Source organism: Pristis pectinata, chromosome 5, assembly GCF_009764475.1.
Source record: "Pristis pectinata isolate sPriPec2 chromosome 5, sPriPec2.1.pri, whole genome shotgun sequence".
NCBI lineage: Eukaryota > Metazoa > Chordata > Chondrichthyes > Rhinopristiformes > Pristidae > Pristis > Pristis pectinata.
Window position 1 is genome coordinate 75,457,029 of NC_067409.1, and position 23,577 is coordinate 75,480,605.

Here is a 23,577-nt window from a genome sequence, read left to right on the forward strand (position 1 = left end):
TTGAACTCATTTTCACGTTGAACCACTTCTTCATCTCCAGACCAAAGGAATTCACACAGGCCAAAGCTACACCTGACTTTTTGTGGATTGGTGAAACAGTAAAATGGTCTTTGTTTCACTCCTACTCTAGCCCACTCCCCCAACTCCTTTTCCAATATATCGACAACTATATTTGTGCTGCTTCCTGCACTCACAAGAAACTCAAAACTTTAATTACTTTTGCAGCTAATTTTCACCCTTCTCTCATCTTCATATGGTCCATCCCTGGCTCTTCCTTTCCCCTTCTGTCTGTCTCTCCCAGGGGATATGCCAGCCACCAACATCAATTACAAATGCACAGACTCCCATAGCTATCTCAGCCATTTTTCGGATGAAGAATCTTCAACTGAAATATTAACTCTGTTCCTCTTACCATGGATGCTGTCTGACCAGCTGATTGTTTCCAGTATTTTCTGTTTTTATTTCAGGTTTCCAGAATCTGCAGTATTTTGATTTTCAACTGCTTGGTCTACCCTTGTTGTGTGCCAACTTTCGATATTCAGTAAGCATTCCCCTTTTAAATAGGGATGTCATTTTAAACAGAGGTGTCAGCAAGACGAAAGAGCTGGTTGTTGACCTAAGGAAGTGGGGGGAGGGGAGGGGGGAACACAACACTGTCTTCATCAATGGAGCTGCTGTAGAGATGGTCAACAGCTTCGAGTTCCTAGGCATCCACATCACCAGCAACCTTACCTGGTCCCTACACACTGATGCGGTGATTGTGAAAACTCATCCGTGAATGTACTTTCTTAGGTGTCTGAGAAGATTCGGCTTGTCCACAAGGATTCCCTCAAACTTCTACGGATGCACTATAAAAAGTATCCTGACTATTCCGGTTATTGTCACTTTAGCATTTCTTTTTGCTCTACTTCAGATTGTACTTTGCACCATTCTGTCGGTTTGCACTTGTCTCTGTATTTATTGTTGTATTAATTTTTACCATGTATACTGTTTATTCTGTGAGCTTCATGCGAGCAAGGAATTTCATTGCACCCTGCCGTATATGACAATAAACTAATTTGAAATCTCAATCTCCAGGTTCCTGTGCCCATTGGCCGAACGACTGGTAATTCTCCTCTCTTGGCAACAGGTTTCTCCATCTTTACTACCACATGCTGGTTGGTGAAGTAAAGAGCCTTAAATTTAGATTTGTGGACAGAATTGTGTTAAGAGGCAGACAAAATGCAGCAGGCACACGGATGAGGCTGCTCCTTACGTGTCCCCAGAAACTGACAAAGAAATTATTTACAGATCATCCCAGGGTAACAAATGGGTTCTGTTTTTGCAGACGTTTATAAATTGATTTTATCCATAAGTTGTAAAATACAGTAAAATCACTCGACATGGTATCCATGTACCTCCACAGTACTGTAATGAACGGCATCAAAAGCACATAAGAAAGAACAATGGCTAAAAATAGAGAGAGAGAGGAAACTAGTTCTGTCGTCTGTCGGAATGAATGTATTTATGAACGTCAGACTTTTTAATTTCATAACATTATGGGACCTCATTCTATGTAAGGATGTCTGCAAGTGGGGCATTCATAACCAGGGGACAGCCTGTAAACAAGACTTATAGGCTTGGCACATTTTCAGTCTACCTCAGTGCTTGACATTGATTGAGCTTGGTTCAAGGGTGGCACTCTCAATCAGAAGATTATTGTTTAAACCTCTCCATAAATGGGACAGATAATTCAAGCTGACACTTCATGCTGATTTGATAGAAGTGCTGAATCTCAACTACGACAGCAGTCCAAAAGGAGGTCCAAATTCTCAGATAAGCATTGCATTGTTTGAAGAACAGTGCAGGGCATCTTGCTGGCCAACACCTTCTTAAACTGCTAGCTTGTTTTCTTGCCATTTTGAAATGGCAAGAATTAACTGCTTTGTCTGCTACCTCACAAAATGACTGCTCAACAGAAGAATACTGCGATGTCCTAGGAAAAGCAAAAGTGTTACATAATTACTAGATTTTTCTCTTTTTCATTTGGTTGCTAACAAGGAATGTAAAATGTGGGACTTTGAGATACTTAAGGCAATTTACTACCGAATTTGGATTCTGTTATTCTATTTGGGATTGGTGCTTCAATTTTAGCACTGGAATTTCAGTATGCTGTAGAGTGACCTTGCTTTTACTTGACTTTTGATCTGTGAGAAACACCCAAACTTGAAATCAACTATCCTTCAATAACTACACATTCAGCCTTCTGTACCAGAGTGGACTATATTTCATTTGGATTCACCAATAACTTTGTTTCTTTCAATAAGCAATATCTGTATTCCGTAACTATCGCTAGTGATGTCCGCATTAATCTAATTAATAAGGGGCTTCCTCACCGTACTGAAACAATGCTTGTGCAAAATGAACCCATTTCACATGTTTTATCATAGAGATGTGGGGACATTTCCGACCTGTGATTCGCGTTTTACATGCTCTGGTTTCACAGCTCTATTTGAAGCAGCTGAAAGATATTCTGTTACAGCTGACTCAGGCGGTGTGATCATGACATGAAACTGATACTTCTCAGGTAGAAAGAAACCTTGTGGCTAATTGCTTGGATGCACTTGTTCTTTGTATGAGAACTAACACTGACAGAAACAAAAGGATCCCCTATTACACTGCCATTACTAACCCGCCACCAGCACAGTGCTTTGAAATATTATTTTCATGAGACCTATAGGTTCCCACCAAATCAATGCTGCTTTAACTGTTCCATTACCTCATTAGGAACAGATTATCACTGATATGACTGTCACAAAGCTAAGAATGGGCATTGTTGGGTTTCATTCTTTAGCTCCAATGCTTTGCAATGTTGTTTTTCTGTGTGTGTGTGTGTGTGTGTGTGTGTTTTCACTGTGTATAGGTTGTGTTTGTGTGTTTGTGTATGTGTGTGCATATATGTGTGTGTAGTGCGTGTCAGTGTGTGCAGAGTGTGTAGGTGTGTGTGTCTGTGCGTTTTTGTGTGTGTAGAATGTATGTCTATATGTGTGTGTGTAGTGTACGTCTGTGTGTGCAGTGTGTGCAAGTAGGTGTGTATGTGTGTCTGTGGGTTTACATTTGTTTGCGTGTCTGTGTGTGTGTGTGTGTGTGTGTGTGTGTTTAGGTTTGGAGATGGGAGTGGGAGAGCGGAGTATGTTTCAAGATAAAAGGGTAACATTTCCTTTGGTTGGATTAATGGGACAGAACAAAGTGAGGTGAGACCTTGGCGCAGTCACCAAAGAATATCCATTTCTGCCTAGAGTTTGACTTTAAATAAAACATCAGCTGTGTTAGTGCAGTGGCTATGATTAGTACTTCAAGAGGCCTGAATGCATCATCTGGAGGTTTGAGTTCAAATCCCAATGTGGTTGCTTGTGAATTTGAGTTTAGTGTACAAATAGAATTAAAGCCTTGTATTGATGTTGGTGGCTGTGATGGTATTAGACTGAATCATAAGAAGTCATGGGACAGATTATGTCTATGCTAGCTCAAAACAGACTGGCTGGTTTAACCCCACTTCCTGGTTCTCACGCTCTCTCTTAATACAAGTTGTAAATGCTTGTCCAGGCACTCTATAAATGTGGGTAGGGTTCTCCTGCCTTTCAGACAGTGAGTTCCAGACCTCCACCACTCATAATGTCAAAGAATCATACAGCACAGATGTAGGCCCTTCACCCCAACCATCTACCGCCCATATATATTTATTCTACTTTTATTCTCCCACATTCCCCTCAAACTCCATACAGATTCCATCACTCACCTGCATACTAGAGGCAATTTACAGTGGCCAACTAACCCATCACCCCACATGTGTTTGGGAGGTGGGAGGAAACCGGAGCACCCGGAGGAAAATCATGCAATCACAGGGAGAACATGCAAACTCCACACTAGAGGTCATAGGGTCATAGAGACATACATCATGGAAAGAGGCCCTTCAGCCCACCAAGTCCATGCCGACCATCAATCACCCATTTACACTAACCCTGCATTAATCTCACTTCATTTTATTCTCTCCACATTCTAGCTTTTACCTACACACCAGTGGAAATTTATAGTGGACAATTAACCTACCAATCTGTATATCTTTGGGACCTGGGAGGAAACCAGAGCATCTTGAAGAAGCCCACAAGGTCACAGGCAGAACATGTAAACACCTCATCAAAAGGACCCAAGGTCAGGATTGAACTTAGATCACAAGAGCTGAGACAGTTGGGTGAAAAAAATTCTTCTGGTGCTTCTAGCAATTTAATCTATGTACCCTTGTTACTGGTCTCTCTGCTATGGGAAATAGGTCTTTCCCGATTACCCTCTAATCATGTTGCACATTGAATTTAAATCTCCCCTCTATTCCAAAGAAAATAACTTTGAAGTCTCTCCTCATAACTATAATTCTCCAGCCCTGGCAGCATCCTCATAACACTCCTCTGCTCCCCTCTCCAGTGACATCGTATCCTCCCTGTAGCTGTGATCCAACCAGTTGTACAATAGCCTTCTGCTCTTGTATTTGATGCAGGCTATTGTCAAGAAAAGGGAAGTATCCTGTATGCCTTCTTAACCACTTCGTCAATTGTCCTGCTACTCTCAGGGATGTGTGGGCATATACTGCGGGATCTCTCTATTCCTTTGTGTCTTACCATTTCTCCTGTATTCCCTTGTCCTGTTTGCCCCCCACAAATGCACTCTTCTCCATAATCAAGTCACATTTGCCACATCTATGCAACCTAACGAAACCATTTGCATCTTCCTCTGGCCTCAATCTTTCTTCCCGGTAAAAGGCCTTCTCCTCAAACCTATTCACTCTTCCAATGGCTTCCATTGAAATGTGTCATTGTTACCTAGCCTGTGCTTTGGATGACTCCAGACCCAGTGGTAAATGGCAGGTTCAGAGAGATCTAGCAGCTCAAAACTGGACATCAACAAGGTTTGACTCCTGACTCCGCAAAACATTTCAGAATTCAGAAGTTCAAGGCACCTGCTCCTTTGCTGTTGCTGCAGTAGAGGTTCCCAAAGCCCTTGAACAATTTCTAGCAGCAGTTGTAGACACTGAATACCTCTCTTTTCACTGTTACAAGCATGACTTTAATCAATGCCCATTCCATTCAGGGGTTCCTGAAATTACTCCATGCTATTGTGCACTGAAGCGCAAGACAGTGTGATTGAGATTATTTAAGCACCACAATCATTGCACAGTGAATGCAGAAACTTCAAGTGGGGTCAAACCAGCAAGGGGCCCACACAGCTCACTATTATAAAACATGCCCTCCGGGACGGTCAAATATTCAGGCTAAGGTTTTTGTAGGTTGGTCAATTTGCATGAATTACAAATAATTGCCAACCGCTTCTAACCTCTCAAGCAGAGTATTACTCTAGTGAGGAGCTGGTAAATTCATCCTGCTCTGCCCAAGACCTCAAGAAATTGCAGAGTTGTGAACTTAGCCCAGTCCATCACACAAACTAGCCTCCCCTCTATTTACTCCATCTACACTTCCCATTGCCTCAGGAAAACAGCCATCGTAATCAAGGGCCCCTCCTACCCCAGTCATTCTCTCTTCTCCCTTCTCCCATTGGTTCAGAATATACAAAACCACATACAGCCAGACTCAAGGACAGCTTCTATCCTGCTGCTTCTGACTCTTGAACAGAACTCTAATACTCTAAAGATGAATCCTTGATCTCCCAATCTACCTCGTCGTGGCCCTTGCACTTTATTTGTCTACCTGCACTGCACTTTCTCTGTAACTGCAACACTATATTCTGGATTCTGTTTTTCTTTTTACTACCTCGATGTACTTATGTACAGCATGATCTGACTGGATGGCATGCAAGCAAAAGCTTTGCACTGTATCTTGGCACATGTGACAATAATAAACCAATACTAATCTAAATTCAGCCTATTTTAAAGTTTACAATAATTTTCTATGTATTGGTTTAAAGGAGACCGCAGCTATTGCAGTTTATGATGCATATTCACTGGTTGTTAATATTGTATGACCTAGGTGTCAAATTCCTAGTCACCCAGGGATGACCACCTGTGAGGAGACACTGATCTACTCGAGGCCTAGATTTACACCTACTATTTTATGAGGCTAGGGGAGCTACAAAAGAAAAATAACTATTTTTTGGACACCATCTGAAGTAGGGACATAAAAAAGGATAGATGTGGGTTCCATGGAAGGAGCAGAGGTTAAAACGAAGCTCTCTCCCTTCACCCACTGACCATTGGTGCTCCAGTATTTCATCACAAACTTTGTCCCTCTCCACCGTAGGGGAAATGAAAACCCCAGTAGTAATAGGATAGGAAACACAGACCTTGCCCTGAATGCTACTCATACACAAAAAATGTTTGCCCATCTTCATTCCAGCAAGGGTGTAGGGAGATCGATCAAGCAGAGGAATGAATTGGTAACTGCAATCACATATTTCCTCCTTTCCTAGAAATGTCAACATGCCGGAGCGAATCCAGCTCAAGGTTGTTGCAAATCCTTAAAAAGACGTCTGCTGGAGCTTCTTAAACTTATTCCCATCTTTTCTTTAGTGTCCATCAACACAGAGCTGGAGGATTGTGACTGAACTCAACTACAACAGAAATGATGGAAGTGATTTGATTGACCCTATGTTAATGTCAATCGAGTTTGATACTGGAAAGAGTGAGAAGACTTCCACTGTCCCCGGCACCATGGAGAACTTTTGAAGTGCAGCAAACATGCTAGGCAAACTACCCTCAGCAAGCTCCAACAGATCGTGAAGGGAAATTGATTGGGCAATCCACTGCGGCGAAGCTTTATTGAGGAATAAATATTAGACAGAGGGAGACCTCCCCTGCTATTCTTCTGGTGGTGCCAGTGGACCTTATATATACACTGAGAGAGCAAATAGCATAGATGGCAGATCAGACAGGACAGTGGTCCCTTAGTACTGGACATTGTGCTGAAGTTCCTTGAGCATGAATTAAAGCCCCCCAATAATCTTCTGCACTAAATGCAGGAGTGTTTTCATAGAAATAAGCCTGGCACTAGAACATAGGTAATATTGATGCTGGTGTCCAAAATCAGCAGAAAGCTAGCATCACAGATTCTAATTCAAAATCCCATATCCATTGTGGGAAATCCAGGTTTCTATTTTATGTCACTGTTATAATGGTTAGTGTAACGTTATTACAGCGCCAGAGGCCCAGGTTCAATTCTGGCCTACGTCTGTAAGGAGTTAGTACGTTCTCCCCGTGTCTGTGTGGGTTTCCTCCAGGTGCTCTGGTTTCCTCCCACATTCCAAAGATGTACAGGTTAGGAAGTTGTGGGCATGCTGTGTTGGGGCTGGAAGCGTGGCAACACTTGCGGTCTGCCCCCAGAGCACTCCACGCAAAAGATGCATTTCACTGTGTGTTTCGATGTACATGAGACTAACAAAGATATCTTGGATGGAGCACACATCAGCCCTGCGTCAGTATTATGGATCTGTGGTTCCAGAAGAGGGAGCTTGACTCCACTCTAAGTGCAGCAGGGACAATAAAGACATCCGTCCCCCCACCCCCTTACATCCAGCAGGTTCTCCTTTCCTGACAGAACCATCTGCCAGTCTCTGATGACTTTACATTTTGCAATTGAAGTTATAAGATAAACAAACCTAAATTATAAGCATCGCCTTAAGGCTCCTGCTGGCACCCATTGGATCCACATCACACAGAAGGTTTGTCTGCCAACTACACAAGCTGCATTATGAGAGGTGTGTGTTATATGCAACCTTTGTGCCTGAGACAGTATGGTACAAACAGCAGGCTACTATTGCCAGCATGGTTTGTCTTCCTCCCACATACGTCACCCCAGGGGCTCATGTAGCACAGGGATTTTAAGGAGTGATTGACTGCACCCACATTGCATTGAGGATCAAACACCAATTCAGGAGGAGATATCGTTCCCTCAGAATGTAGACTGTCAGTACTCAAGGGCAGAAAGTAACGATGTTCAATGTTCCATTGACAGAGCGACGCTACAGTGTTTATGCCATGTGACAATCTGCCAAACTGCTGTATCTCAGCCACTGCATCAAAATAAAGGTTGGCTGCTTCAGGACAAGGGATACTGGTCAACCCCCAGCTCCTCAGACCCATCTGAAGGTCTTCACAAGAGGGAAACACAGACGTGACATGAGCTACCCTGACACCACCAATTCTTTGAGTGGACAATCGGCATCCTCAAGCAATGGCTTCATAATGTGGAGTGATTGGGAAATAGCTTCCAGAAAGAAACATAAACCTGGTGGCTCACTTCACAGCTACCTATTGTATCCTCCGCCGCTTGGTGAATACACATAAATGTCAGCGGAATGGAGCCAGAGGTGGAGGAGCAGGAAGGAGAAGAGAAGGACAAGGGAGAGAAGGAATGCAAAAGAAAAAATGTAACATTAGAACTTCTTTCTGATCACACAATCAGAGGTAGACTGACAACATTTTGGCTTCAGTACAAGAATAACAAATGGAATCCCTTTCTCTCAGTGAATGCTGCCTGAATTAGAGAGCACCAACTGTAAGGAGAGGTTAGACAAACTTGGATTGTTTTCTCTAGCGCATCAGAGGCCGAGGGGAGTTCCTGATGGAAGTTCATAAAATTTTGAGAGGTATATATAGGGTAGATAGTCAGAGTCTTTCTTCAAGGGTAGAAACATCAAATACTACAGGGCATAGCTTTAAGGTGAGAGGGAGACAGTTTAAAGGCAATTTATGATGCATGTTTTTTTACATGGAGAGTGGTAGGTGCCTGGAATGCGCTGCTAGGGGTAGTGGTGGAAGCAGGCATGGTAGTGGCATTTAAAAGGTTTTTAGACAGGCAGGGAATGGAGGGATATGGATCATGTGCAGGCAGATGAGGTTAGTTTAATTTAACATCATGATTGGCACAGACATCATGGGCTATGCTCTTCTGTTCTGATGGCTCACACTACACCCTAGTGCAGAAGGCGGCTATTAGTGAATTGTAACATTTGCCCCAAACAAGTACCAGTCAATGACTGTCTCCAACGAGACATGGTGCAACTGGTATATTTGACAGGTTATAGTTATGCAACACAAGTGCCAGACAATGACTATCTTTAAAAAAGAAGACACCAGCCCCTTCGATTGCATTCCAACTGTTAAATTCGCAACATCTTGGAGGTGACAACTGACTAAACTTTAATTGGAAAAGGCAGATAATTACTGTGGCTACAAGAGCAGATCAGAGGCTGGGTATTCGGCAGTGAGTGACTCTCCTCCTGTTTCTGCATTGACTTTCCATCATTTACAAGACACAGATAAGGAGCGTGATGGAATATTCATTGTTTGCATGAGTTCAGCTCCAGCAGCACAAATGGAATATGATGCCAGTAGTTTGAGCTTGCAGACTAATGTTGGACCATTCCCATTGGTTGACCTCTGCTTCTTCTGAGACCTGCAAACCTTGCCCCATGGTCGGGTCCGCAAGTGTTGGATTTGAACCGCCCACCACTTCCTTGCACTGTAGGCTCCACCATAGGCATGTGCAAGATGGGCTGCAGTGACCTGGATTCGATCCTGACCTTTGATACTGTCTGTATGGAGCTTGCACGTTCTCCCTGCGACTGCATGGGCTTCCTCTGAGTGCTCTGGTTTTCAGTGTGCTGGTCAGTAGGTTAATTGGTTACTTTAAATAACCCCTAGTGTAGCTGGGTGATAGGAGAATCAGGAGGCAGTTAATCGGTGTGTAAGAGAGAAGAGAGCACACAGAAATAAATGGGGGAATGGGACTGATGAGATTCCTTAGAGAGCCAGCATGGATGATGGGCCAAATGGCTTCTTTCTATGTCATTTGAAAATATAAACTATGAAGTTTTCATTGGTTTTAATCTGTGCTGCTCATAATGTAGGATCAAAGGACTTACAGACTTTAGGTTTCCACAGCTATTGACATGGTATGAAGGATTAAAGGGTATGGCAAATGCTCTGCTCAAGACCATAAGGAATTACAGGGATTTGTGAAAACAGCCCAGTCCATCACACAAACTAGCCTCCCGTCCATTGACTCTGCCTACACTTCCCGCTGCCCCGGGAAAGCAGCCAACATTATCAAGGACCCCTCCCACCCTGATCATTCTCCTTTCTCCCCTCTCCCATCAGGCAGAAGATACAAAAGCCTGAGAGCACGTAACACCAGACTCAAGGACAGCTTCTAATCTGCCGTTATGACTCTTGAACAGACCTCTCATATGCTAAAAGATGAACGCTTGAATTCTTGATCTCCCAATCTACCTTGTCATGGCCCTTGCACTTTATTTGTCTACATGCACTGCACTTTCTCTGTAACTGTATTCTGCATTCTGTTTTCTTTTTACTATCTTGATGTACTTATGTATGGAATGATCTGTCTGGGTGGCATGCAAACAAAAGTCTTTCACTGGCTCTCAGTACATGTGACAATAATAAACTAATACCAATATCAGCTGGATATAGACAGTGAATGCTTGCCCACCTTGGCATCCACTCTAAGAACCAATAGAAAAATTAACTCTCCAAAGATGGATCTTTGAACCTTTATTAATATCCATTCTTAAAGCAAATCTAAAACTGATAACCGAACTGGCTGCCTTGCATCCAATTCACAATAGAATTAATTTTGAATGGATACACAAGAGACTACAGATGCTGGGATCTGGAACAAAAAACAAACTGCTGGAGGAACTCAGCGGGTCAAGAAGCATCTGTGGAGGCAAAGGGAAGGTCAACCTTTTGGGTTGAGTCCCTGCATCAGGACCAGTTTTACATGGACCGGTTGCTATATTTATCAGTGCTTTGGAAACTTGTAACTTGTTGTTTGTTTTCTCTTTTATTGAATTGTTGCATATTTCAGTCTCTGCCTTTGTACATGAAAGGTCTCATTCCTAACCTTTTTATGAGGAAGAGGTGATAGAAAGGTGGGGGGAGGGTCTCCAAACCAGTAAGGCTGTGAGGTGTCTGATGTCAATGTGTCACTAACCCCACACCGTGTATGTTGCAAATATACACAGTATATTTGCAACATATACAAACATGTTGCAGCCTATCACTGCCTGTGGCACTGCTCTATCAGTGGTGTCAGTGATTATACCTGTCTTTAGATTTTATGCCATGAGATCACTGCAGACTGTCACTTAACACTGTACCACTGTATCAAGCAATTCTTGCAATTCCCCTGGGGTTGGCTAGCGATCCCTCTCATAGTGCAACTGGCTCATGTTTACAATATATGCAGGCTGGGTTTGCCATTCCAATGAGTCCTTCCTGTCCCATTGTCAGATGGATCTAAGTCATAGAATCATCCAGCACAAAACGGGCCCTTTGACCTATTGTGTCCATGCCAACCATTTACACCAATCCTACATTATTCCCATATTCTTATCAACTTCCCCCCCCCATATTCTCTTCAACGTCCCCCCCCCCCCCCAGATTCTTTCAGTCACCCACACATTTAAGGCAATTTACAGTGGTCAATTTACCTACTGAAGGGACAATTGCCCAAATCTGCTCAGGGAATCTGGAGCTTGTAGCATCGTTTGAATATTGCTGGATCACTAAGAGCTAGTAATAGGGGTGATGCCTGGGTGAAACTTGAGATAAACTCGTTAATGACATGCAGCAGAGTGGACTCCTATAATTGAAATATAGGTGGAATATTTTAGTAGACATTTTATGGGGCCAGAATTTACTAAATCATACTCCTTGATGTTATGGAACTGGAGATATTTTTTCATAGAAAAATCTAATTCCAAAAACACCACAGCGCACATCTGTGCTTCCAACAAGACCAAAGTGTTTGCCAATATTTTGGATGCTTGGCTTTATACAACAGGATTATGTGTAAGAAATGGACCTATACTGAATCACATTAAGAGTTTTACACAGCTATGGTGGGATTACACTGCCTCATTTTATTTCATTTCATGCAGAGAGAAGGCAGAATTAACTCCTGCGCCTCATTTCCCACTCTGTAGGTTACTGCCTGCAGAAATTTCTACTAACTTCTGAATGAAGAATTGACTTAGAAATTATTCTCAGTCTAAGTCAAAAAAATGCATTTTCAGTATTAGAGGCAGAGAGTCATCCAGCATGGAAACAGGCCATTTGGCCCACCATGTCCATCCTGACCAGTGGGCACCAAGCTGTAATTAATCCATCTTTCAGCACCTGGCCTGTAGTCTTCAATGCCTCAGCAATTCAAGTGTCATAGAGTCATAGAGTCATACAGCACAGAAACAGGCCAAGATGCCCAATAAAGCTCATCCCACTTACCTGGGTTTGGCCTATATCCCTCGAAATCTTTACTGTCCATGTACCTGTCCAAATGCCTTTTAAATGTTGTTAATGTACCTGCCTTAACCACTTCCCCTGGCAGCTCAATCCATATAAGGACCACCCTCTGAGGGGATGCACCCTATTGTCTACCTGCACTGCACTTTCTCTGTAGCTGTGACACTTTACTCTTTTGTTTTTACCTGTACTACCTCAATGCACTCTGTACTAACTCAATGTAACTGCACTGTGTAATGAATTGACCTGTACAATCAGTATGCAACAAGTTTTTCACTGTACCTCGGTACAAGTGACAATAATAAACCAATACCAGTATGAATACCAAAAAGTTGCCCCTCAGGTTCCTAATAAATCTTTCCCATCTCACCTTAAATCTATACCATCTAGCTCTTGATTCCACAAGCCTTGGAAAAAGACTGTGAGCATTCACCCTATCTATCCTCCTCATGATTTTATACACCTCTATAAGATCACCCCTCAGTCTCCTACACTCTAAGGAATAAAGTCCCAACCTGCTCAACCTCTCTCCATAACTCAGTCCCTTGAGTCCTGCCAACATCCTTGTAAATGTTTTTTGCACTCTTTTCAGCTTAAGTGCTCATCCAGAGCTTTCTTAAATTGATTTGATTTGAGTTTTTTTCTTAGTTGTTGCTGAGTAAATGAAAAGTAAGAATAATGTTATAAGCTTAGTGCCAATTCTGCATTGAAAAGCTTGTAAAACCATTCCCTCGAGCAGTGAGTGTAACTATTCAATCAGAGAAGTAAGTCTGGGTATAGTTGCCACAAATCTCTCAGCTTCATGTAAGATTTTGGAAGCAATGCTTTATATCTTTCTTAACAACTGACCCTGAAATTCCTATAGTGTGACTCTATTGACGGAAGAACGGCGGGAGTAGTGGACTCAGCCCAATACATCACAGGCACATCCCTCCCCACCATCAAAAGTATCTACATGAGATGCTGCCTCAAGAAGGCAACATCTTGAGGCAGCACCTATCATTTACCATCTATCATCTAAGATCCCCACCATCCGGACCATGCCATCTTCACACAGCTACCATCGGGCAGGAGGTACAGAAGCCTGGAGTCCCACACCACCAGGTTCAAGAACAGCTACTTCCCTTCAACCAACCTGCACAACCCTAATCACTACCTCAGTACAACAACACCATGACCACTTTGACCACTTTGTACTACCATGGACTTTTTTTGTTCTAATTGTGTTCTTTCTTGTACAGTTTTGTATAATCTATGTTTTTCTTGGGAATGTTGTGTCTCTAATGCTATGTGCCTGTGATGCTGCTGCAAGTAAGTTTTTCATTGCACCTGTGCATAGATGTACTTGTGCATACGACAATAAACTCAACTTTGACTTTAACAGACTTGTCACTTGAGCAAACTTGCCTGGACCTCATTCTAATTCACAGGTAGGTGTTCATTAGTACATGTTGCCCCAATAAGGTTATGATGCCATCTGCAAAGAATTGCCAGGCAAAGCAATTCTCCAAGGAGCACAGCTTAGTACATAGGCCACCTAAGGTACTACCGTGTGGCTCCTATTGCAGGTGCCTATCTAATTCCTACCTTCTGTCACTGCCCATAATATCCGTGACTAGGTTGATGTTCCAGTGGCAAGTTCAAACAGGGGGAAACATAAATTCATTGCAAAGCCTTTCTGAGATCCCATGTATTGTGTAAAAAGACTGCCAAAGAAATATTCCTGTTTACTTTCACCATATGCTGTTTACTGCAATCAAGGACTCAAATAGCTGTTAACTAAATCTTTCATCAGATAGACATTTATCAGTCACGCTTCCTTGGGAAGGCAATTTTGTTTATCGCATACGCAGATTTCTCCTGTATCCCAGGGACCACTGATAACTGCGAAGCTCAGGTTGATTGGTCACTTGGGCAACATTGTGGGACTAGTACAGCCTGTTGATTTCAAAGTTGTCAAATTGCTGTCAAGACAAACGAGGTCAGGTATTGTTTATTTCATTTTACTCTGAGTGTTAGATGCAGAAGGTGCAGCTTGAGTAAATCGTAATATTTATGCCACTTAGAAACCTCATGGAAACCGTGGTTGGCCATTGTAAATGAAAATCAAAAAAACTGCAGATACTGGAAATCTGAAACAAAAAACAGAAGTTGCTGGAAACACTCAACAGGTCAGGCAGGCAGTTGATGTTTCAGGTTTGATATTTAGGGCCCGGGGCCTGGTTCTGATGAAAGGTCTCGGACCTGAAACATTAGCGGTTCCTCTTTCCATAGATGCTGCCTGACCAGTGGAGTGTTTTCAGCATTTTCTGCCTTTGTTCTGGCATCATAAAGTTATAGAGTCATGAAGTTATACAGCATGGAAACAGGCCCTTTGGCCCAACACATCCATGTCGGTCATTTGTCATTCTGACCTAGTCCCATTTGCCCACGTTTAGCCCAAATCCCTCTAAATCTTTCCTATCCATGGACCTACCCAAGTGTCTTTTAAACATTGTAATTGTATCTGCCTCTTCCACTTCCTCTGGCAGCTCATTCCACATACCCGCTGCCCTAAAAAATCTCCAAATTCCGAGACCTGGGACTGAACACCTCCCTTTGCAACTGGATCCTTGACTTCCTGACTAGCAGACTGCAATCAGTGAGGATAGGCAGCATCACCTCCGCCACGATTATTCTCAACACTGGTGCCCCACAAGGCTGCGTCTTCAGCCCTCTACTCTACTCCTTTTACACTCACAACTGCATGGCCAGATTCTGCTCTGTCTACAAGTTTGTTGATGATACCACCATAGTAGGCTGTATTACAAATAACGATGAGTCAGAGTACAGGAAGGAGATAGAGACCCTAGTGACATGGTGTCATGACAACAACCTTTCCCTCAACATCAGCAAAACAAAAGAGCCAGTCATTGACATCTACTTCAACAGGTCTGAGGTCGAGAGGGTTGAGAGCTTCAAGTTCTTAGGAATGAACATCACCAATAGGCCGTCCTGGTCCAACCACATAGACGCCACAGCCAAAAAAGCTCACCAGTGCCTCTATTTCCTCAGGAGGCTAAAGGAATTTGACACGTCCCCTTTGAGCCTCACCAATTTTTATCGATGCACCATAGAAAGCATCCTATCTGGATGCATCACGGCTTGGTATGGTAACTGCTCTGCCCATGACTGCAAGAAACTGCCGAGAGTTTTGGACATAGCTTAGCACATCACAGAAACCAGCCTCCCCTCCATGGACACTGTCTATACTTCTCGCTGCCTCAGTAAAGCAGCCAGCATTATCAAAGACCCCACCCAGCCCAGACATTCTTTCTTCTTCCCTCCCCCATCAGGCAGAAATTACAAAAACCTGAAAGCACGTACCACCAGGCTCAAGGACAGCTTCTATCTTGCTGCTATAAGACCACTGAACTGTTCCCTAGTACGATAAGATGGATTCTTGACCTCACAATCTAACACGTTATGAACTTGCACTTTACTGTCTACCTGCACTGCACTTTCTCTGTAACTGTAACACTTTATTCCGCATTCAGTTATTGTTTTACCTTGTACTACCTCAATACACTGTGTAATGAATTGATCTGTATGAACGATATGTACCTCAGTACATGTGACAATAATAATAAACCAAACCACACCAAAACCTGCCCCTCAGGTAGCCTTTAAATCCTTCTCCTCTTACCTTAAACCTATGCCCTCCAGTTTTAGACTCGCCTATCCTGGAGAAAAGACTGTGAGCATCCATCTTATCTATACCTCTCATGATTTTATAAACCTCTATAAAGTCACCCTTCAGCTTCCTTCAGTCTAGGGAAAAGTCCCAGCTTCTCCTTATAACTCAGGGTCTCCAATCCCAGTAACATCCTTGTGAATCTCCTCTGCACTTGTCTTTCAATTAATCAGATCATTCCTGTGGTACAGCAAGCAGAACTGCGTACGATATTCCAAGTGCAGTCTCACCAACGTCTTGTCCAGCTGTAACATAACATCTCAACCCTTAAACTCTATGACCTGTCCACTGAAGGCAAGCTTGCCGTATGCCTTCTTCACCACCCTGTGTAACTCTGTCGCCACTTTCAGGGAACTATACAGTATACTTGTAACCTTAGGTCTCCCTGTTCTACAACAAACCCCAGGGACCTGCCATTCACTCTGTAAGTCCTGCCCTGGTTGAACTTCGCAAAGTGCATCACTTCACATTTGTCTGAGGTAAATTCCAACCGTCATTCCATTGCCCACTTTTCCAGTTGATCTTGATCCTGTTGTAACCTTAGAAAACCTTCTTTACTTCCCTTCACATCACCAATTTTGGTGTCACCTGCAAACTTACTAATCATGCTACCTACATTCTCATCCAAATCATTTATATGTAATAATAGTTAATATTAAAAAGATCATTTAACAATCTGTTGAGCTTTTCAAGTGTAAATGTGATGAAAATGTAAGATTCATATAAATTATTACAGATCGGAAAATGTGTCAAATTGGAGAATTCAAATGACAGTTTAAGGCGTAGTTAGGAAGATTCAGATTAGAATTGTACTATTTGACTTTTTGGCAAGAGAGAACATGATGTAGGTGCTTGCCCCAAACACGACAAGTGCTGATCCCAGTTTAGCTTGGTGCATGTTTGAACCCCTGTTTGGATTTCCACCTCTTTCTTTAAGTGTCTTGTTCCGCTGTAAAAAGTGCAAATGTGCTGTTAAGAGTCCCCTGTGCAAGTAAAATCTCTCAGCTAAAATGAAAGATTTGATGGCTAAAGCAAATTTTCTCCCAGCACCAGCTGTGACTTTTTGTTGTGAACCTATGAAGTGGCACTGCCTGTAAAAGTAATGCTCAATGGGAGCCAACTACAACCCAAGGGAGCTTCCAAAACAAAAGCTTTTGATGATCATATATAATATGCAGGAAAATCATTCAAAGCTGCTTGACTCCACTTCCTTCCTGGCTTCAGTAGCTCCTTTCCACTACATCTTTAATCTTAGTGCTCATCGTCTTTATTAATATGTGTTGAGGATATTTATGATTTAAGTTTATTGTCATAGGCATATATATACCCAGGGTATAAATGCCATGAAAATTAGCTTTTTGTAGCAGTAGCACAATATATTACAAACATGACCAACACGTTAACATAGACTTAAATTAACATATCTTATACGTAACTTACATGACAAAATAAACTAAAATAAATATAACGACATTATTACTGTTGAGAGATAAGAGAAGTATAGACCGAGGTGGAATTAGGGTTTTTCAGGTCGGTTCAAGAACCTGATGGCAGTGGGGAAGAAGCTGTTGTTGAACCTTGAGGTGTGGGTCTTCGGGCTCCTGTACCCCCTGCCTGATAGCAGCTTCGAGAAGAGGACATTGCCTGGATGGTAAGGGTCCATAATGATGGATGTTGCTTTCCTGAGACATCGCCTCTTGTAGATGTCCCCGATGGTGGGGAGAGCTGTATCCATGATGGAACTGACTGAGTCCACCACTTTCTGTAGCCTCTTGCATTCCTGTGCATTTGAGTTTCCGTACCAGGCTGTGATGCAACCAGTGAGAATGGTTTCCACTGTACATTTGTAAAAGTTTGTCAGAGCCTTCGAAGACATGCCGAATCTCCTTAATCTTCTAAGCATTTGGTGAGTCGGCATTTAATGTCCATCCCTAATTGCTCTTTAGAAGGTGGTGGGCAGCAGCCTATCTGAAATGCTGCAGTCTTTCTGGTGAAGGTATGCTCATTGTACTGATAAATGGCGTGTTCTGGGAGTTAACAACGAAGGAATAGCCAAGTCGGGATAATGTGTAACCTGGAGGGTACCCTACAGGTAGTTGTGTTCCTGTGGGCCTGTTGACCTTATCCTACTTGGTGGAAGAGCTTGTATATTTGGGATGTGGTGCCAAAGAAATCTGGACTACCTGGTGAACTGCACTTTACTGACATGGCCATGGTCCACCAGTGGTGGATGGAATGAGTATTGAGGATGGTGCATGGGTTGTTTTGTCCTGAATGGCTTTGTTGGAGCTGCCCTTGTCCAGTCAAACATGCCTTGTGGATGATGAAGCTGTTTCATGGAAATGTTTATAACAGGAAACTCATTATCCGCCAATTCTTTGAGCCATTATTTTTAGGTGTCTGGTCTAGTTACATTTCTGATTAGTGCTAACCTTAGGATGTTGAAGGTGGAGGATTCAGCTATTGTAAATTTGTTCAATGTTAGCAAAACAAATTAAACTCCTTCTTATTGAAAATAGTCATGGCTGGAATTTGTACGGCAAGAAGAATACTTGTCTCTTGTCACATTTTTTAATATTATCCACATCTTTTGTACGGACTGCTTCTTTATCTGAGGAACATGCAATTATCAGGAAACATCCCCATTCTGATGGGGGAAAGATCATTGATGAAGTAATTAAAAATGTTTCAGACAAAGATTGTCCTGAGGAACTCCTGCAGCAATATCCCGAAGCTGAGATCATTGGATTCCAAACACAATATTTCTTTGTGCTTGATGGGTTTCCAGTAAATTGGGAATGTTCCCCTTGATTCCCATTGACTCCCATTCGATATGGTTTCCTTGGCGCTACATTGGTCCTGGTAGAACCCAAACTGAGTATCATTCAGGACAAAGCAGTCTGCATGATTGACAGCCCATCAACCACACTAAAGACTCATTCCCTCCACCACCATTGCACCACAGATACAGTGCATCGCTTCTATGAAATGCACTGGATTTACTCACCAACGCTACTCCGACAGCAGCGGTCAAATTCACAGCTTCTACACCAAAAAGGACAAGAGCATCTGGAGCAGGGGACACCACCACCTGCAGGTTCCACACAAAGTTACTCACCATCCTGACTCAGAAATATATCGCCGTTTCTTCATCATTGCTGGGTCTAGATCCTGGAACTCCTTACCCAACAGCATTGTGGGAGCATCTTCACCAAGAGGACTGCAGCGATTCAAGATGATTCAGCAGCACTTTCTTTAGGGTAATTAGGGATGGGCAATAAATGTTGGCTTTTCCAGCAATGCCAAGATCCGGAAAATAAATTTTACGAAAAATAAGATGGTTATGATGGTTATTAGTGAATAGACCTCTTTGATAATACTATTGAGTTTGTGATTTATATATGATCTGGATGAAAATGTGGATGGATGGGTTAGTAAGTTCGCAGACTATACAAATATTGGTGATCTCGTGGATAGTGTAGAACTTTGCCAAAGGATACAGCAGGATATAGATCAATTGTAGATATGGGCAGAGAAATGGCAGGTGGAGTTTAGTCCGACCAAATATAAGGTGTTGCACTTTGAGAGATCAAATATAAAGGGACATATAAAGAGATCAAATGGAAAGACTCTTAACAGTGTTGATGTACAGAGGGATCTTGGGGTCCAGGTCTATAGCTCCTTGAAAGTGGCTGTACAAGTTGATAGGGTGGTAAAGAAGGCGTATGACATGCTTGCCTTTATCAGTCGAGGCATTGAGTTCAGGAGTCGGGAAGTTATGTTGCAGCTTTATAAAACTCTGGTTAGGCCACATCTGGAGTATTGCATTCAGTTTTGATTGCCCCATTATAGGAATGATGTGGAGGTTTACCAGGATGCTGTGTAGATTAGAGGGCATGTGCTGTAAGCTTAGACAAACTTCGCTTGTTTTCTCTGCAGCAGCGGAGGCTGAGGGGATACTTGATAGAAGTTTATAAAATTATGAGAGGCATAGATAGAGTAGACAGCAGGTATCTTTCTCCCAGGGTCAAAATATCTAATACTAGAGGGCATGCATTCAAGGTGAGAGGAGCTATGTTCAAAGGAGATGTGCAGGGCAAGGTTTTTACATAGAGAGTGGTGGGTGCCTGGAATGCACTGCCAGGCATGGTAGTGGAGGCAGATACAAAAGAGTCAGTTAAGAGACTCTTAGATGGGCACATGAATGTGTAGACAATGGAGGGACATGGACATTGTGAAGGCAGAAGGGATTAGTTTAGTTAGGTATTTAATTACCAGTTTAATTAGTTTGGCACAACATTGTGGGCAAAAAGGGCCTATTCCTATGCTATACTGTTCTATGTTCTTCCATCACCTTACCGATAATTGAGAATAAATAGATGGGATGGGGATTAGACAGAGTGGAACTGTCCTGACTGTACATTCCTGAGATATGTCACACCTTCTCAGGTAGATGTTAGTGCTCCAGCTTTTACAGGAACAGACATGTTTGACAAAGTTCCTCATGATAAGCGGGTCCAGAAGATTAAGTCACAAGGGACCACAGTGACTTTTAGACATGTTTTGGCACTATGCAGGGATGTACTTGGGTCCTACAGTCACTGCTGCATCCATTGGATTATTTGGAATGAATAATTTGTTTGATTGCTGGAGTCAGTGATGGTGGAACCTGAGGGGGAAGCTGGTTCCTCTGCCTGCAGCAGGTCGTCAGTGCTTGCCTTTTGCATTCATGTCCTACAAGAAGTTGGGATGATCATGGAACTTCTGCCTCACATTCTTTATTTAATTGTCTACCTCCATTCAACTGGATGTGGCAGGACAGCAGATGTGTTGGGCATTGCATAGTTCAGTCCATAAGACACTGCTTCCACTGCAGTCCTGTGGATCTGTGTTGTAGTTTTGCCAAGTTGCTGCCTCATTCTTAAGTACTCCCATTGTTGACCTTTGCTCTTCTGTGCTCCTCATTGGATCAGCAGTCCCCTGGCTTGGTAGTTATGATAATGTGAGGGATACCTCAAGCCATAAGGTTATAGATTGGGGGAATAATACTGGAGCAACACACAAGAAACTCAGTGAGTCAGGGAGCATCCATGGAGGGAAATGGATGTTTCGGGTCGAGATCCTTCATCTAGACTGAAAGAGGGGAGATAGCCAGTATAAAGATGTGGAGGGAAGAGCTGGCCAGCACTAGGTGGATCCAGGTGAGGAGGGATGATAGGCAGATGGAGGAGGGAAGAGTGGAAGTAGCGGCGGAGGCTGGGAGGTGATAGGTGGAGGTGATAGAGGGCTGCAGACAATGGAATTTGATAGGAGAAGAATGTGAAACATGGAATCAAGTGAGGGAGGTGGGGAGGACAGTTGGGAACAGTGGGGGAGCGGAGCCGGCGGGAGGAGTGTGTGGGAGATGGACAGGCAGAGTGGGTGGAGGAGGGGAAAGAAACAAGAAAGATGGGAGCTGGGGTGAGTGTGGGAAGAACTGGGTAGATCAAGGGGAGAGAGAAAAGGGACAAAGGGGGAGCAGTATAAAATTGCTTGCTGCTGGTAACGAGCCACAACTTTTCATGCATAACCAGTTCTGACCTGCCTACTCTGTTACAAATCTCCAGTATCTCACTTTGCAAGGTGGTAGTTTCATACGCTGGCATGGGGGATATCTACAGTAGAAGGAGGAGACCTTGTCTTTACAAAGACTGTATGGAAGTCAAACCTTCCAATACTGTCATGAACAAATGCCTATGCAACATGTAGATCAGTGAGAATGAGGTCAAGGAGGTTCTTTCCTCAGATTGGTTCGGTCACCACCTGCCCCAGACCCAGTCCAGCAGTCCACCATCACAGACTTTATCAGCAAGTGTGTGGAGGACTGTGTACCAAAGAGGACAATACGGGTGATCCCAAACAGAAAACCATGGATGAACCGGGAGATCCACTCCCTACTGAAGGCGAGGACTGCTGCACACAAATCTGGTGATCCTGATCTGTACAAGAAATCGAGGTATGACCTTCGGAAAGCTATCAGGGATGCCAAGAGGCAATACCGACTCAAAATAGAGTCCCTGACCAGCCGTCAGTTATGGAAGGGCTTACATGCCATAACAGGCTACAAGACAAAGTCGGGCTGCATAGCTAACAACAGCGCATCCCTTCCGGATGAACTTAACTCATTGTATGTGCGTTTTGAACAGAAGGGAAGTGGATTGTCACCATCCATCCTGACAGCCACCAATGCAGCTGAACCTGGTGATCACAGTGGAGGACGTAAGATCAGTCTTCTGGAGAGTGAACACAAGGAAAGCACCTGGCCCAGATGGTGTCCTTGGCCGTGTGCTTGGATCTTGTGCTGATCAACTGGCAGAAGTATTTGCGGACATATTTAACCTCTCCTTGCTTCAATCTCAGGTTTCCACCTGTTTTAAGAAGACCACCATCATCCTAGTACTGAAGAAAAGCAAGGTAACTTGCCTCAATGACTACCGACCTGTGGCTCTGACATCCACCACCATGAAGCACTTTGAGAGGTTGGTCATGGCACACATCAACTCTAACCTACCAGACAACCCGGACCCATTGCAATTTGCCTATTGCCGAAACAGGTCTACAACGGATGCCATCTCTCTGGCCCTACACTCAGCTCTGGAGCATCTGGACAGTAAAGACAGCTACGTTAGACTATTGTTTATTGACTACAGCTCTGCCTTCAATACAATAATCCCAAGTAAGCTTGTCACCAAACTCTGAGACCTAGTACTCAACACCTCCCTCTGTAACTGGATCCTTGACTTTCTAATAAACAGACCACAATCAGTGAGGGTAGGCAGCAATACCTCCGGCACGATTATTTTCAACACAGGTGCCCCACAAGGCTGCATCCTCAGCCCTCTACTCTGCTCCCTATACACACATGACTGTGTGGCCAGATTCTAAACTAACTCCATCTGCAAGTTTGCAGGCGATACCACCGTTGTACGCTGTATCTCAAACAACGACGAGTCAGAGTACAGGAAGGAGATAGAGAGCTTAGTGGAATGGTGTCATGACAACAACCTTTCCCTCAATGTCAACAAAACAAAAGAGCTGGTCATTGACTTCAGGAAAGGGGGCGGTGTACATGCACCTGTCTACATCAACAGGTCTGAGGTCGAGAGGGTTGAGAGCTTCAAGTTCCTGGGAATGAACATCGCCAACAGCCTGTCCTGGTCAAATCACGTAGAAGCCACTGCCAAGAAAGCTCACCAGCGCCTCTACTTCCTCAGGAGGCTGAAGAAATTTGGTTTGTCCCCTTTGACTCTCACCAACTTTTACAGGTGCACCATGGAAAGCATCCTATCTGGATGTATTACGGCTTGGTACGGCAACTGCTCTGCCCAGGACCGCAAGAAACTGCAGAGAGTTGTGGACACAGCCCAGCACATTACGGACACCAGCCTCCCCTCCTTGGACTCTTGTCTTTACCTCCCATTGTCTTGGTGATGCAGCCAACATAATCAAAGACCCCACCCACCCAGGACATTCTCTCTTCTCTCCTCTTCCATCGGGT